Source organism: Benincasa hispida, chromosome 4, assembly GCF_027475165.1.
Source record: "Benincasa hispida cultivar pf3 chromosome 4, pf3_genome.v1.1, whole genome shotgun sequence".
Lineage (NCBI taxonomy): Eukaryota > Viridiplantae > Streptophyta > Magnoliopsida > Cucurbitales > Cucurbitaceae > Benincasa > Benincasa hispida.
The window spans coordinates 25,684,536-25,703,245 of record NC_143481.1 but is presented as its reverse complement, the minus strand read 5'-3'; the positions used below and the strand labels follow the sequence as shown (position 1 = coordinate 25,703,245).

Here is an 18,710-nt window from a genome sequence, read left to right as displayed (position 1 = left end):
GTAGGGGTGTTACATTTCCATCAACTTATATATACCAGCCTAGACAGAACTCATCTTAGACAAAAGGTTCCTTATAGATACATTTGTTATATTATTAAACTTTTATTAAGAATCAATCTAATCCTATTAAACCGATTAAAAGATTAAACTTATATTTATAATCTCATTAAAAAATATGATCTTAGCTCTATCTGAATCATGTTTTAAAACAATTTTAAAAAATGATTTTAACCTAAGATTTACATGCAACTCTTAATTATTGATTTTAATTTTTAATATCATTTTGTTATAACAATTATAAGTAAATGAAATAAATTAAAACCATTCATAAGGAAACTTAGGTAATTTTATAACAATTATAAATCCAACAGTGTGCTGGCCTTATACAAGACCCATTTGATTTAGATTCCGGTAATGCGGGTAGAGATGTGGATAGATATATTAGTAATTACACCTATCATTTACACCCTAAAGTGGTGACATGCTTCATGCAATTTCATTTTATTACTAACATACATAACAATTATATAGTAAAGTAATGAAATCATTAATAACATACTTTAAACATACATTCATACTGTATATTATAACTCTTATAATATAAATGATGCATGTATATGTTAGTAATGCATGCATGCATATATTATAACATTTATATTATAAGATGCATGAGTATGATGTAAATTAAAACATGCATCTAAACATATATTATAACAATTATCATATAAATTATGCATGAAAATTAAATGCATAACCTATAGTGGGATTTTATACTATATGGCATATATTAAATGAAATTCATACATCACATGTATAAATTAAAAATAATTAACGGATCGGGATTGGACACCTAAGAGAAAATATAAAACTAACTATCAAGGAAAAAAAAAAGAATCAACCGATTCGAAACAAGTGAACTGGGTCTTGAAATTCTCGACCCGAACCATCCAACATCACCCGCAACCATTACATAGCAATGAACATCCAATGCCACGTCAAGCCATTATCGTATAATGCTATCGGATAGCAACGATCATCTAATGCTATCACATAGCAACAATAGCACAAAGCTATCACATAGCTACGATTGCATAGTGTTATCACATAGTGTTGTCGCATATCCACGATTGCATAGGGTTATCGCATAACCACGATTGCATAGCATTATTGCATAGCCACGATCGCACAGTGCTATCACATAGCATCTCACACCAAGTGCCATTGCATAACAGAAATCGCCTAGCAACAAACAAACGAACTTTCTTGTTCTTCCAAAGTGGACTTCGTTTTCTCCTAAAAATACATCGAGAATAGCACGAACAACTCAAAACTTTAAATATAAACTCAATCACATTTAAATGCCCCAAAACATGGGCCCTCACATACTAATTTATAAAAAGAAAGCGATAAATCTATACAGTCCAATCTTGAAAACATCCAATAATCGAAAAATCATACATTCCATAGAATATTCATCACATGAATTACAGAATACAAAATCCCACCAGAACACTGTAAAATTAAATCAAAATTTTGGAAAAATTTGGCCAGAAATCTGGGATCGAATCAAATTCCCAAAATTTACATAATATACCAATTGAAGCAACCATTGAAGGTTCTTGAGCGGAATGAATTATTGAAGGTCCTTGAACAGAAGCATGGGATCGAACCAAATACCCAAAACTTACAAAATATAAATTTTAAAGCAAAAACAAACAAATTATGCATTTAAAAGATAATTGCAACATGCTTAAAACATAAAACAGGAAAGAAAGGGTTTTAGAAATCTTACCTTTGAAGAACTCTTCTTCACGAAATTTCTTCTCTGAATCTTGTCACGATCAATCTCGAACCATCTAACCTTCAACAAAGACATCACCACGAATGTTTCCTTTGTATTCTCTAGATGAGAATCTAGGAGTTTTTTGGGCTCTGGCTATTTTGGAAGAGAGAGATTTGAGAATATAGAGAGGAAAAGATATGTTCCATATCCTCTCACAGAACTCTTCTGTTTATCTTACACTTGTGAAAAAAACACAACAGGAAGAAGAACTACCTCTCTTTTCTTCCCTATTACCACGTTTTAGAGAGAAAATAAGGGAAGAGAGTTACAACTCCCTTCCAAAATGATTTTTAAAATAATTAAATTAAATTAATTTATTTTTATCAATTATTTTAATATATATTTATATGGTAACTACCTTATCACATAATATATATACATACACACACACACATATATATATTAAACTATATGTTATATCTATGACACATAACCTATAGATTCTATATTGTATCAAATACAATATAACCTATAACATATATTCTCTTAACAATGCTATTTAATATAAATCTCATTTATATTAAATTTAATTATATGAATCAAATTCATATAATTAATATTTGAATCCTATTCAAATGTTTATTTCCTCTCAAATAAATTTTATAATATATCAAATACATTATAAAATTCCCTCAATTGATTTTAACAATTCAAATTAATCCAAAGATTGATTCTCATTAATTCCCGTTGAGTTATAGAGGGGACCTCATGGACCTGTAGCTTGAAGCTTTAATGGCACGTGAATAATTAATTAAACTCCTTTAATAAATTATTCACCATTCGTTAAATGTTGGGCACTCCACTAAAGACCGACAACTGCACTCTTTGCACTACAGATATATTTCTATGTCCATTGGATATAACCAATCAATAGTATGATGACCCTTCACAAATTGCTCATAAGTACAATTGAGCCAAAATTACCGTTTTGCCCCTATAGTTACATCTAACTCCTTAAATACCACCAATCCCTCTAATGAACAATAAATCATGTCCAAATATGATCAAACCTCTCTCGGGCTAGGAGAGGGTGTGGTGCCACATTGTTCAAGCCTTGGAATCAGCCCTTAGGGGAGCAATTTATCTACTTACCTCAACATTGGGGAAGGAGTGAATTCCTACTTGTGTAGCTGTATTCCCAGTTCCCCAATCAGACGAATCCCCAAATTGGTAGGCTTGTTGAGTCGGTGATCTGGCCACTCTCACCTATACAAATCAAAAGATCGTTTTCATAGGCAGGAGTTCACAACTCAATAAGGATCCAAGTCATATTACCTATGATCATCCTAATGAAATGAAAGTCTCAATTATGAATGACGTTATATAATGAAACTAAACACTTCGTGGTCCGGTCTTATACAAACTTCTTTGTATAGAATATCCCCGCTCACATATCTCCACATGAATGATTTGGATCAGATCATTTGTAGCACTTTACAACAATTGTAACATCTACAAAGTGGGTCATACTCGTAGTGTCACTAGGATAAGGTATCCAACCTTATCCATCTACTACATACCATTTAGGTTATCACTTAAACATGATCCACCTATATGTCTCTACATACATGTTTAAGCTACAAAGATAACCTTGAATGTTAGTTTATTGGTTTGTGGTTAATGCAACTAATTTTGAAATAAAACATCACATATTTTATTACATAAATAAAATGTTTATACATTACAATTACAAACTATGGGACCCTACGAGATTTAGAGCATCAACCCCAACAGGTGGATCATGAAAAAAGCACACATTGGTGAGTTGAAAAAAAGAGAATTTCATATATTTTCCCATTTCCAATTTTCCAATCTTCATAATTGTATAATTTTAGTTATTTTATTATCATATAATATCTTATCCATATCCATATTCCCCTTGTGCTCCTTAATTTTACAACACGTTATCAGCACGAGCTCTATTGTTTTCCCCGTTGAAGGTAAGTTTTAAAGGTAGGTGGGTTTTTTTTATATTTATTATAATTAATAAATTACATGTTATTTTGCATATTTGATACATATTAAAATTTTGATATAAATATAATGTTTTGTGATAATATTACCACGACAAACCTCACAAAATTAGATATCGCAGCTTTTTTACGAAATAAACAAATTATGGATTCCTCGGACACTCTTCCATCGCATGGACTTCTCCGCAAGTGTCACAACTTGCGCTCGTTTGATCGATTGTGTTGACCTGCCCTTGATGTGTTCCCGAGCCGCTGATTGTGATGCCTTGTATTAGATTCATCATTGTATTCATTTGATTTTGTAGGGATGCGATGGACTCATTACTTGCGTCACCTTCTTTAATTCTAAGTCATTGATCGCTTTCCCTCTAGTTTTTGTGATTCTTCGAAATGCGATCAAGGATATTTTTCACCTCGTCATACGTTTTGTCCAGCAGACCTCCAACTATTGTCGCATTGGTAGCCGTCTACGATGCAAGGTTTAAATCGTGATAAAAGATTTCCATTTGGAGACAATCAGGTAAGCCATTGTGCGGACAATCTCGCACTAGTCTCTTAAACCTCACCCAGGCATCACTGAGCAATTCGTAAATATCCTGTTTAAAATTTGTAATCAACTTCCTCCTTCTTGCATTCTCTGTCAGGGAGAAGTACTTCTTCATGAACTTCTCAACTACTTATTCCCAAGATGTTATCTCCCCTGGTTCGAGAGAATAGGCCCATTTCCTTGCTTGATCGTATAATAAAAATGGGAACAACATTAGTTGAACCTCCTCAGTTGAAATGTTTGGGAACACAAACATATTGCAAATTTTAATAAAACTTCGGAGATGGGCATGCGGATCCTCGCCACGTCTTCCACCAAACTGTTCGGCAGTCTAAATCATCTACAGCATAATCAGCTTCATCTTGAACCTCGATCCGTCCAGGGCTAGCCTCATGATTCCTGTGAGAAATCATAGAGGTTGGGCGATGCATAGTCCCGAATGGGCCTATTGCAGTCATTCGCCAGGAGAATGGGGTTCGCCATGAAATTATCTGCGTTTGGTGCTCTGTCTTCTGGTTGCTCCACCATGTTGGGATTTCTCTCTTGCTATTGTCGGCGGTTGTTTCTTCTTCTTTTTCGGAAATTTCTTTCAATCTCTGGGTCGTAGTTGGTCTTAGGATCTTGTCCTTCGCTCGTACGACGCCCGGTTCTTCCCTTACCAAAGGAGGGCAGTGCACAGAGGTTGAAAGCTGCAAAGTAAATCAAGAAAATTACCGTTAGCGTAATATATACTACCGTAATCCCTGGAAACGACGCCAAAAACTTGATGCGTTGTGAATGTGATGAAATAATGATGTGAAATTGCAATGGTGAACTATGCATTACACATGCAAGTTTTCCTAGTAAAACCTAAGTATAAATCTTACTAGGTTTCCTGGTAAGTCCAGGGTCGAACATAGGGACTACTGAGTTATTATGCGTTGGTAAATTTTGATTACTTTGCGGTGACAAATACAAATAAGTGGTTGATGTGTTGTTTTAAGTATAGATCATATGCGGCAGAATTGAGTAAAGGGTCGATGACAGTGAAAGTTACAATGAGTATGTAGGGAACGAGTTGAGAAAGAATTTAGCTAACACTTCCTAAGATTGCGTTCAATTTATGCGATCATGCTACACACACACAACAGCATGTCATCTCTCAATGCAAATGCTATAACTTCTAATTTCTAGGATGCATGCGATGTATACGATAATGTCTATAGGACTTATGTCTAAACATCTATACTTGTCTATGCGATGATGAATGATACACACATACACAAGGCGACCGCATACTATCATATCCTATTTCTAGGGTGCATGCGATGCATGATAGCAAACATAACTTATCTCTAAGTCTCTATCTCTTGCTTATGCAGTTCTAATCTGACTTTCTCAAGCCTAGATTCTAACCTGACTCTCTCAAGTCTAAGTTCTTTCTTTAGACTACTCTTTCAAGTATCCCTAAAGGGTGATGGACGCATACATAAGACAAGATGATCACATAAAATGAAGATCTTAGGTCATGCTAGCTAAGTGCTTCTCAACCCATTAAGAAATTTAGTTACTCATGCGCAATGTGAAGAGATTAAACAGATGTAGAGATGCAAATTCCATTTTATAAATAAGTCAGAATACAAAACAACAATGGAAATAGGGATAAGAAGCTCGGTCACAAGTATCATGTTTAAATTTGATTTTCAGGTCACATAATTATCCCCAATCAGTTTATCCATTGCCAATAATTGTATTATTGAACTCGTCATTCTGAAATTATAAACAAATTCTATAAGTGAATTGCTTTAAAATCCAATCAAGTTTTAGCAAAATTAATAATATACCAAGATTATTCTTTTGCAACGAACTACAGCAAGATATTCTTGACTAAATACTATCTCCAGAATAACTCATATTTCGATAGTCATTTAGGTACCGCTTTTGGTCAAAAATTATTAACACTTAATAATTCTGTTAGTGTAACCCTCCGTTTTCAGACGTCAGAGGTCGGTCCCAACTATGTTATCGAAGTAGAGAGTCAAGGATCGGAATGGACCTAAGAAATCGAATCCATCTCTGAAGCTTAACTTGTTCCAAATCCTATGTTGCAACCCTCCGAAGGGATAACCGTCGTTAAACAACTAGAAAAGGGCCGCTTAAAGCTAACCAGTAGGCGTAACATAGGAATCTCACTGTCCAAACTAACGGAAGAGACTACAGGATATGTTGACATATTTTCTTCACCCACTTACTATGAACTACTTCCCCCATTCACCTTAGTATTGACTCGTACTTCCACTTTCCAAATGGAGGTCATTTTCAGGATGACACGAAGCGTCATACGAATCTCACGATGTGAACTATGTGGAGACGTGGCAGTTGAAATCGTATACTTGATTTCTGTTCGAACAGCTTCCTCTTATTCACCGAAATCTAAATTTAAGCTGAAAAATACTTTCCGAATGGAGGTCATTTCCAGGGTGACACGAAGTACCGCTTAAATCTAGATTGTGAACTCTTAGGGACGTAAGAGTTAATAACATATCGTATATGTTATTAATCTTCCACTGAAGTTTTCAAATAACTTTATCATATACTAATTATTGAACTACCACTGAAGTGTTCTATTAAAAGGGTAAATTTATACTTATGTTCTTTCTCGACTAATAAAAATAACCCTAAGTCTATGTTTTTTATCCAAGTATAACACTTATAAATAGATTTCAACCTACGATGTCTAGGTGATAAATCGTTTTATTGCCTCACATCGCTCACGTATGCTCATAAAATCGGTTACCAATGCTCAATAATTCGACTATAATCCCCAAGTAGGAGGTGTTTCGTAGACCATCAACTTAAATACCCCCAGCCTTCTACAAGATTATATACCGATTGAGTTTGTAACTCGATTTTTACAAATTTAACGACCTATTTTAACTATTAAAACGAGTGGTTAACCTACGTGAGCATGCAACTGTTCTTTGTTATGGAGTTTAAATGTCTAACCCAATTTTATAAAAGTTAATAAAACTTTTAGACATGCTAAACATCCACAACATACATAAAGACATTCAATATTTAATATAACAATTATTAAATACAAGAAACCCTAACATGCATACTATATATTATAACAAATTATAACATACTTTCAATGCATGTAACATGCTTCCTATGGTGAGATTTTAAATCTACATGGCATGCTATATGCACATACAAGATTTATTTAATTATAACATACATCAAATGCATAAATAATTAAACACAGATTGATATGGTTTTAGTTTTGACAAAAACAAGCAAGAGCCTAATTATTACAAAACAGCTTCTCAACCGCTTCCGAATTGCTCGAATCGCTCCGAACCGAACCAAAATGCTTGAATTGGACCAGCAGAGTCTGAACCGGACCAGACCTCAAGAGAACCGGTTGAACTGACTGCTCTCACACCATGCTCAATATCTCGCTAAGGCTCATCATTTAGCATTGACGACCATCGTCTTGCGTTTGTCTGATCGTTTAGTCTTTACTTGATCGTGTAGCAGCTAACGCATAGCACCTGACTAAGCTATATGATCGTGCAGTGTCTTCTATCTATTGCATAATGCCATCGTCTAGTGCCAGACAACGCTACACAATCGTTTAGTGTCCAACACTATCATGTAGCCCTATCGTCTAACGCCGGTCAAATACTACAAGATCGCTGAGCACATCATATACCGCCTTTCATTGATCGTTTAGCACAGCATAGCTACACGATTATGTAGCACTATCGCATAGCGCTTCAACGCATCGTTTAGTTTCCGCACAAAGGTAAACAATCGTGTAGTGCTATCGCATAGCACTTCAACGCATCGTTTAGCTCCCACGTGAAGCTACAAGATCGTGTAGCGCCATCGTATAACACTTCAACGTATCGTTTAACTCCTGCAAGTACATGATCGTCTAGCACACAACACTTCAATGCTCAACACCCGAAGTTACATGATTGTCTAGCTTTTCTTCACATCGTCTAACGCCTGAAGCTAAATGATCGTCTAGCACTAAACCTCAATGACGATATGAACAAAGGCTAAAAAACTAGAATCTGCAACTCGGTCTTCTTCACTTGTTTCTTTAATTCCAGCTTAATTTCAACTCTAATGACTCCAAATAAATTACAGACTCTTGAGAACACATATAAGTTCATCAAACAAGAGCCAATTACAAATTTAATTGAGAAATCAAAGAGAAATTAAATGCCAAAACTCGAAAAACTATATTAGTGTAGCAGTTTCATATAACTCATGAAAAACACCCACCACACCAAAATTAAACCGAATTGAATGTTTATATGATGCTCTGATACCAATTGTTGGATTGTATCAGTACGCAGAAAAGAGAAAAGGATCGATAAGCACTCTAATTCATTAATTTTGACTGAATATAATGCATGCTCTTGCAGAAATAAATGGGTTTCAAGTCATACATTGAAGAACTCTTGAAATCTCGATTTTCAGTTGCAAATCTCTCCAAATCTTGTTGTAGACCACCATAAGATCTTCCCCACTATTCTCTTGGTACTCTAGATTGAGTTGTGGGACTCAAAATAAGCTGGAATTAAGGGAACTTGGAGAATAGCTCGGCAGCAACCCACTTGAAGAACTCCTTCTTCAACCCGAATTTTCAGCAAAATTCTATCAATTGGATTGCCTCAAATTCACTCCAATCTCTTCATATATTGCAGACCATCATGCAAGAAAAATAGCTACATGAGATGCAACTCATGCTTGGAGTAATTGAAGCTTAAAGATGGTGGGTTATGGGTGAGCTACTTGAAGATGATAATGGAAAAACCATTTTTTCCATTTCCAAATTCCAAATTTGATTTTAAAATCACATTTGTTTCAAAAAATCAAAATTATTAATTTTACAAATTAATTTCATAAATTAATTTTCTAATAAAATTAATAAATAATTATTTAAATAATTCTAATTAACTTAATATCTAATATTAAATTAATTTTACACAAATCCATCTTCATATATTTAAATCATATTTAAATATTTATTCTCTAATTCCGTTTAATTCTAATTTGAATATTTCAAATTCATTTATCACGCTACTCTAGAGCTAATCCATTTTCGAGCTAGTAGGGGGACCTCGTGGACCTACAGATCATGGGCTCCAACGATCCAAGATTAATCGGCTAAACTCATTAGACCAAACTAGTCCCCATTCGTTAATGGGTCACTCCATTAAAGCCCATAGTTGAACTCTCATCATTGTAGATATATTATGTCCATTTGATATAACCATGATTAATAAGTTAACCCCTTCACAGGTTGTTTGTAATAATGGTTGGGTCAAATATTTGTTTTACCTTCAAAATTTTCACTTGTTCCTTAAGTCCCACTGATCCTCTAATGAACAATTTTTTTTTTGTGATCCAATCAATAAAATCGAGTCCCTCTTGGGCCAATGAGAGGGTGGGGCTCTTTATTCAAGACTTAGAATCAGCACTTAAGGGAACAACCTCTCTATTATCCCTAACAACAAGTAGGACTGAATTCTATCTTGCACCCTATGTCCCCAACTATCTATCCAGTCTATACCCTTGAAATGGGGGTTATTGAGCCGACGCTGTTGAGCCAACTCTCACCTATGCAAATCTAAGAATAATATCGAATAAACATGAATTCATAGTTAGCTCGAGATTATGGTCAAGTTACCTAGGTCATCGCTTTGAAATAGTCAGTCTTAAATAGTAAACAACATTATAAAGTAAGAGTGACTAATTTCGTGGACCAATCTTGTACAAACTCTTTTGCACAGGGACACCCCCACTCCTCATGTCCAAACATGTACGAATTAAGATCACTTCGTTTGTAGCACTTTACAACTTTTTGTAACAACTACGGAGCAGGACGCATCCAATAATGTTACCAGAATAAGGTACCCAACCTTATTCATATACTATAGATCATTTTGGCTATTTACTCGAACCTGATCCACTTTTATATCTTCATATAAAGTTTAAGTATTCATGTAATAGTCAAGGAATTTTTTAGGTTTATTGGATTTCTAAAAGCAAAACATCTATTCAATAACAATTTATTGAATTTTCAGAATAAGTTCTATTGTTTACAAAACCATGAGTTTTAGGACATAAAACCCAACATTCTTAACCAAATTCTTAAAACTAAAACTTTTTTTTTTTTTAATTTTTAGTTTTTAAAATTTGACTTGGTTTTTGAAATATTGGTAAAAAATTAGATAACAAAGTAAGAAATTTAGAAGTAGATGTTGTGTTTAGAGTTTTAATTTTCAAAAATAAAAAACACAAAAATAGTTTTTCATTTTTCATTATTAAAATTAAGTTTATTTCCTCTCAATTTCTTACAATAGTGTTCATATTTTTTAAATAAAAGAGTTGAGTTCTTGAAATTAATTTTTTTTTTTTTTTTTAGTTTTTAAAACTTGAGTTGGTTTTTGAAAACATTGGTAAAAAAATAAATAATAAATCAAAAAAACTAGAGGTGAAATGAGTGTTAAACTTAATTTTCAAATTTTAAAAATGAAAAACTGCCTTGTTTAGTAACCATTTTGTTTTTTATTTTTTATTTTTGAAAATTAAACCTATTTTTTCCCCATTTGTTACAATGATTTGCATCTTTCTTAAGTCCAATGGTTGAATTCTTAGCCAATTATTCCAAAAACAAAAACAACTTCTTAAAAGCTACTTTCTTTAGTTTTTCAAATTTTAGCTTGGTTTTTTAAACTATTGGTAAAAAGTAAATAATAAACGAAGAAATTTGAAAGTGGAAGTAGTGTCTATAGATTTAGTTATCAAAATAAAAATTAAAAAAAAAATAAAATAGTTATCAAACGGAGTGTAAATGATTATTAAACTTACGTTAGGATCAATTTTAAGATTTTATCCATGCACAGGTATATTTTTATCTTAGTCCAATGGAAATAATGTTACCAAAGCAACAATGATCTCATTGATCAGGATGGTCGTGTGACGGCTAATACCACACCAAGAGAAAAATAATCATAGATAGCCTTTTTGTTTTTTTTCGAGATTAAGAAAAGAGAGACTTAAGTATAAAAGTAAAGTACCATATTTTAGACCTTTAATGTTTTTATGACCTAAAAGTTAAAAATGAATTTTGAATCACTGAAGAGGGCAGTAAAAACATCTTTTTAAAGTGTGATTTCTTTTAAGTTTTTACTTTTTAGGTCCATTCCAGCAATTTCCCTATTTTTATCACTATTTCATTGGTTCTCCTACTGGAAATACATTTCTTTAAAGATAAATAACAAAATTCATGAATAATATAATTTCATTTCTTTTTCTGGAGTTATTACAATAATAAAAGTGAAAAACGTCTCCTAGAGACATTGTTAAAGGCATTTCATGGAATGTCTCTATACTTATCTTAAAACTTCAAACACCGAATTGAAAAATAAATTACAAAATACAAGACACAAAATCATATTTAAATTTTCTTAAACAAAATTTTTTTAAAAAAATCAATTAGTATCTTTCCTCTCCTCGTAGCCAAGTGAAAAAAGTGCTAGGATGACTCATCACTCGACATTCAGATGTTAAGCAGGAAGCACTGACAACCAATGAAACAATAAAAATACTAACTATAAGTAAACGAGTAAAGACACACAAAAATTGATAATCCAGTTCGGTGATGAACCACCTACGTCTGGGGAGTAGTATGTTCAGGAAAGATAATCCGCTAATATTAAAGAGTTAAGCAGTTTACAATGCAATACTTATGTGTAATACACAACCACTATGGTAACTCACGTAAAGCTCAACTCACTGATCACCTAGGCTCTCCCTAGATGTGAGTGTAATGATCCAAATTTCTAATATGTTTCTAGGACGCTACTTTATGCATGCATAGGTGATAACTGGCAGAAATGTCAGATATTATAAGCCTTTTATTTAGAATCATGAGGGCTAACAAATAGAAATTGCGGTGATAATACTTGAAAATTGCGAAAAATTGAGTTTTGCGTCGATTAGCACCTAAATCCTCACTGACCCCAATATTATGCGTTACTCCGTGCCAAAGTGTCTATTTTTGTAGCTATCGCAGGAATCAAACACATGCGTTGGAAATAAGCAATCAAAGACAAACACATGCGCTGAAGCCAGGTGACCGCAAAGATAAACGCATGCGCTGAAAACCGAGCTATCGCATAGACGAATGCATGCAGTGATCGAATGCGTCCATCGCATAGAAGTTGCAGTGATCGAATGCGTCCATCGAATGGAAGTTGTAGTGATCGAATGCGTCCATCGCATGAAAGTTGCAGTGATCGAATGCATCCATCGCAGGAAGTTGTCGTCCATCGCATGGAAGTTGCGGTGATCAAGCGAATGTGATGATCAATTGGAGATTGCGGCCACGGAGTGACAACCATAATAGAAGGACGATCGCAAGATGGGTAGAACACGTTGATACTTCAGCTGAATCAAGCTCGAACGCATACCTTGGGAGTATTAACAAGATAAGACAATGTGGCATTGCCCATACTGCTACAAAGGCAGCAGTGAGACATAACGTAATCATGATAGCTGTCAACGTTTAAACCCTATAAATAGCCCCTTTGATCTTCATTTCAAAGCATCCGAACTTCTGCCTCAAGGCAGAGGTTTGCGATCACAGATGAGAGCTTGAGCAAGATTTTTAGTGAGAATTCTTCACCTCCACAAATCAAACCGAGTGACGACCGGAGCTTTCGCTGGAGATAAAGCTCAAAAGAGACATCTCCACCATTCATCCATTGCACCACCGGCAGCCTTGACGTAGAGTCCTTCATTTCTCCTCTAACCTCTGTATTGTATTACATTTTAGCTTAAGATATTAAGACATTTTGTTATCAATGCATATCTTGATTCCTTCAATGCTATTTTCTTCATCATCTTTATCTTTATCATCATTTACCTTCATAGTTTATTTATCAAAAGAGATTGTATACTTAATCATGTAACTTAGAGATAGGACACATGTAGCAACTAACCGAGAGGTGTGCGTTGTGCGAGTATAGTGAGTTAATCCTCTTTTCTTGGTGAAAGGCTGTAGCAACGCTTATCTATGGGTTGTTGCATTACTTGTCTATAAGTAATTAGATGCGTCTAACTGCCTGCGAAGGTAAGAGATGGAACGCACTAAAGCAAAGTATGCATTGTTCCTAGAGAAAGGCACAATCTTATGTTCGACGCAACCATGCACTATAGAGATATAGTTATGCGGCTAACCACCAAGAGGTATGTGATGCGTTAGTGTGACGAGCTGGGAATACTCGAGCGATTTAAGATAATAAACATTACTATGCATTAATGGTTGTTGTGTATCTACCTATTCTCATCGCAAGTCTTCTATTGCTCAATCTGTTTAGATAGGAGTAGGAGTAGTATGTAAATCCATTAAACTTTCTTTATTTTATTTTTATTCGTCGCCTCAAACGCATTGCTTCACAAGCATTATTGAGTGACAAGTCCCTGTGTTCGACCTCGAATTACCCGAGAAACTTGCATTCGGGTTATACTTGGCGCGAGCGTAAGAAAACTAGGAATGTGTGGTCATTGCATACTAGATTAATGCATTTTCACTCTAACGCATGACCTCAGATGCATGGGCGTAAATGCATAGCTTAAGCCATGTCTAATGCATGATTGCATGTACACCCCCAATCACAGCATTAAGTGTGGGGGTGAGATGACATGCAGAAATGCATGTCATCTTAGGCCTTTTACTTAGAATTATGAAGGACATTAGGCAGAAATTGCGTCGATCATGCTAGGAATTCACGAGAATATAGTTTGCGCTGATCAGCATGTCGAATCTCAGCTAACCCAGTATTTTGCATTAATTGTGCGTTCAATGTTCTATCTTTGTAGCCAATGCAGGAAATTAATGCAAACACTGAAACCGGACCAACGCATAGACAACCGCATGCGGAGAAACACTCCATTGCAAGGCAAACGCATCAATCAATGCATGGATGTTGCGGTAATCAGCCGTATGCGTCCATCACATGGGAGTTGCGCTCGTCAGGTGATTGCGGACATCATGTAAAGTTGCGGTGTTAAGCGAATGCGGTCATTGAATGATTGCGGCTACGCGACAATGCATTCTAGTGGGATAAACGCAAGGTAGGTGGAATGAACGCATCTACCTCAAGAAAATCCAAAGCTGATGCTGATATTTCACCTACCATGTCGTTGGTAGCAGAGGTTCAAAAAGGACAAACGCGTCGAACGTCAGACTCGGAGCAGTCCAATTAATGTTGTCGGCGATCCAAACTCTATAAATAGAAGCCGATGAGCATAATTCCAAGCATCTGAGGAGGATCCTGGGGATCCGGAGATTATCCCTCACCCGGAAATTGTCCCCGTGATCCAGATAAAATGCGTGAGAAGACGCTGAGAGTTCTTCACTTCCTTCATCTATTCCGAGTGACAACCGGAGCCTTCGATCGGAGTTAGATCTCGAGAGAGTCAGCTCCTCCACTCATCCATGGCACCACCGACAGCCTTGACACGCATCCGCTGAAAGCAAAGTTTTGCTTCCAACCGATCATTCCTTTTCCTTTCTTTTTCTAAATGTATTGTATGACATTTTGAATTAAGAAATTAATGCAATGTGTTTTCAATGCATCTCTCTATTCCTTCGACTTCATTTTCATCTTTTTGCTTAGCATCTTTACTTTCATTGCAACACTTAGTGGAAGTGTTTGGGTTGTATACTTAGTCATGTGGATTAGGGATATGAAGCATGAGCAAACCGCCGAGAGGTGTGCGTTGCGCGAGTATGTGAGTAATCTTATTTGCTTAGTGTAAAGTTGTTGCAACGCCTGTCTATGGGCTAACACATTGCTTGTCTATGAGTAAAGTCAGCAACAATCAACTTCTCGAGAGGGTAAGTGGTTGAACGCATTAAGCAAAGTATGCGTTGTTCACTAGGGATAGTAGCAACCGTAGGTCAGTGAAGTTTATGCGATTATCTTATATTATGTATGCTTCATTCGTCCATTAGGGATACTCGAGAGGGTAGTCTAAGGACATGATCTAGGCTTGGAAAAGTCAGGTCAGAATCTAGGCTAGGGAGAGTCAGATTAGATCACATAATACGAGAGATAGGCGCTTAGGAATGAGCACTATTTGTTATTAACGCATCGCATGCATCCTAGAGATAGGATACGATTGTATGCGATTACCTTGCTTTCATGCATCATGCATCAACACATAGGACAAGTGTAGAGACTTAGGAATAAGCTCTATGGACACTTTTGCATGCAACACATGCGTCTTAGGATTAGGAGCACTGGAAAATAACTTACCGTGCATGGTTGTAACATGATAGCATAGTCTGATGCTGACTAAGGTTCCCTTGCGGTCACTCTTAAGGGTTGCAATGAAAACATCTCCGCATTTTATCCGTTTTCCTATTCATTTATTTCATGCCAAGGTTTGTCACATTTCTACCTCTCATGTATATTTTCATTGTGTTGTCTGTTAGATAGGAGTAGGAGTAGGATTAATTTAGAAACATCCCCTTCATTCTTTTATTCAACCGCCACATGCACAATCACCGCAAACATATAGTTACAAGTCCCTGTGTTCGACCTCAGATTACTCGAGAAATTTGCGTTCATGTTATACTTGGCGTGAACACAAGAAAACTTGTGGCAGGATGCATGGTCATCGCATACATCTGTTGATGCAATTTTCATTCCAACGCATGACCATCGATGCATGATCATCAATGCATATTTTAGGAACATGCATCGCATAATGCGTCCACGGGATTTGGTTGTCGAGTAAAAATTGACTTCCAATTTCTGCGCATCAATAGGCTTGGCAATACATTTTCTCAAAGAATAATAAAATAAAAGAGATAAAAAAATTTATTTAATTTAAATAATGCTCAAATAAGCAAAGGTGAGAAAACATAAATAATAATAATAATAATAATACCGTTCGAGGTACCCCTAACCTGACTTTAAAATGAATAACGATTAAATAATCAATAAATAAAATCAATGAATATTTCAGAAGATTCTAAAATGCCTAACTTCTAAACTAGACTCCAATACATGAATCCTAAGTGCAGAAGCAGTAAATCGTCCAAATGACCAGGCCAGGATCTCTCTTGTCATGCGCCGGTCTATCGTTACCCTTACTGAAAAACATGAAAAGAAAAGAATGAGTATAAAAGTATACTCAGTAAGCGGCCAACTACTGGGGCCACTCAGTGATCTGTTAGTTTTTCCATTGGACCAAAGTACACAAGGACATCATAGGCGGCCCACTACTGGGGCCACTCAGTGATCTGTTAGTTTTTCCATTGGATCAAAGTACACAAGGACATCATAGGCGTAGGCATAGGCATAGGCATAGGCATAAGGGACGAACCCGAAGGTATGCTTTCATAAATAGTGACCTCAGTGGGTACTAACATAAACATAAGTGGTGGTCCCAAAAGGGACACCGTACATAAGTATAGGGTGTGGCCTAAAGGCTCACAACATGCAATGGGCATAGCCCAATGGCAACACTAACAGTCACTAGAATCTCAAACAGACATAAGCATGCAAACAAGCTCAAAAATCATGCCAAGATCATTCAACAATTCATAATTTATCTACCCATCAAACTTTGTAACGACATACAACATTGACATATAGTGGCATAAGCGTAAGCTTTCAAAATTCTCATCTGACCAGTATGCATATCAAAATAGTTTATTCCAACTAAGGAACCAATACGTAACACATGCTTGAGATTGAGGGCAAACCGGTAGTAAACCACTTACCTCGAATTTATATCGAACAATTAACAACCAAACTCCAACTATCAATCAAATCCCTCTGACTTAAGTCAAATGCTCGAATTGCCCTAGAATAAACCAATTTAATGTCAATCCTTATAAACACAACCTAACTCACCTAAAATGCACCAAAAGTCTCCAAACCACTTACCCAAAAATGTCGACTTAACCAGAACTACACCTGAGCTCCAAGTACGGAATCCAAACCAGTCATAAGCCAAATTGAAATGTTTCAAAACTCAATTCTAAAATCCAATTAACACAAATATTCATCAAACCAACTGGGGAAAACAAGATTTAAATCAGAACAACCATTATAGCCTACCAAAAGGCACCCAAGAGAACTTTGATGTTGTTGGAAAGTACCGAAAAAATATCTTGAAACCCCGTATTAAGCAACAACGTACCCTGAGTAAACTTAAATTAGACCAAAATCAATAGGCATTCAAAACCCATTAACTAAAAACCAAAAACTTAAATCTCACCAAAGACCAAGTTCTTGGCAGAACAGAAGCGATCGACGACTGGCGAACGCAAGAACGAGAACGAAAAATCGAAGAAACTCGACTGGCAGAGAGCGTCAACGTGCAACGCGACTAGCAAAAAGCAGCAATCGCACGGCGCGGTTGATGGAGAGCAGCGGTCGAGCGGCATGGCTGGACTTGCAACTGAAATCTCGCGCGGCTGGAAGCAGAAGAACCACGGTCGAGCGGCAGATGAAGCACGACTAGACTGAGGCGTGAGGAGGTGGTGATGACCTATCGAACCACAAGCGGTTGTTGGAAAAGAGTTGGGGAAGAAAAGGCTCGCGAGGGCTGAAAGAAGGAAGAAAGAGAGAAAAAAATAAAAAAGAATTTAATTTTCTTCTTTTCACTGCACGCAAACCGAGGGCTCATTAACTCCACATTTATAACCATTTACCCCACTAAACCCTAACTCCTCCTCTCTTTTCCTAAATAATATATATATATATATATTCCAAAATCCCCTAACCACTTACCATGTAATTTCAAACCCAAAAATAAAAGGGAACAAGACGGATTTTACCTTACGATCTTTGGGGGGCGTCACAGTGAGACTGCCTCTCAAGTGTACTTAGGCTTCCCCTAAGCTTGACAATATTAGTGTCAATCACCTCGGCTTCCGACGATGAGTGACATTCCTCTCACGATGATATCTTTCCTCAAGTCAACAAACTCCCTTCACTGATTAATCTTAAGATCCTCCTAACATGAAGAACTCCTTCTCCGAAGTTGAGTCTTAAGCTCCCCCTAAGATTAAAAATCCCTTCTCTAGTAGTAATAACTTAGGTTTCCCCTAAGACGGTGATTCACTTCAAGGTATTGCACTTCAACGGATGAAGAACTTGCACAGCGGAATAATGATCAAGGAGCAAGAACACGATGAAGAACAAATCGGTCATCGAACAAAAGTCGTCTTGTTTAATAAAATATGTGGCTGGCCTAAATGGACAACATAATTATCTTTAAGTAGTTGAATTCAAGAAAGGAAACAAATCCCCATTTC

At 36.0% G+C, this 18,710-nt stretch overlaps 1 long non-coding RNA gene and 1 other non-coding gene across 6 annotated transcripts; one reads left to right on the top strand and one right to left on the bottom strand.

Annotated features, from left to right (window-relative positions):
- Positions 1-742: 742 nt before the first annotated feature.
- Positions 743-18,064, bottom strand: LOC120076769 (uncharacterized). Of its 5 annotated transcripts, none has more exons than XR_016529401.1 (6): positions 17,669-18,064; positions 17,509-17,591; positions 17,335-17,369; positions 17,169-17,251; positions 1,793-5,052; positions 743-1,293 (listed from the first exon to the last, which is right to left on the bottom strand). It is a non-coding gene; the product is annotated as an uncharacterized LOC120076769 (long non-coding RNA). The 5 variants fall into 5 exon arrangements; XR_016529402.1 differs by having other exon boundaries at positions 17,335-17,364; positions 17,669-18,062; XR_016529403.1 differs by having other exon boundaries at positions 17,335-17,428; positions 17,669-18,060.
- Positions 4,339-4,445, top strand: LOC120076978 (small nucleolar RNA R71). The gene has a single exon (XR_005481721.1). It is a non-coding gene; the product is annotated as a small nucleolar RNA R71 (small nucleolar RNA).
- Positions 18,065-18,710: the final 646 nt, after the last annotated feature.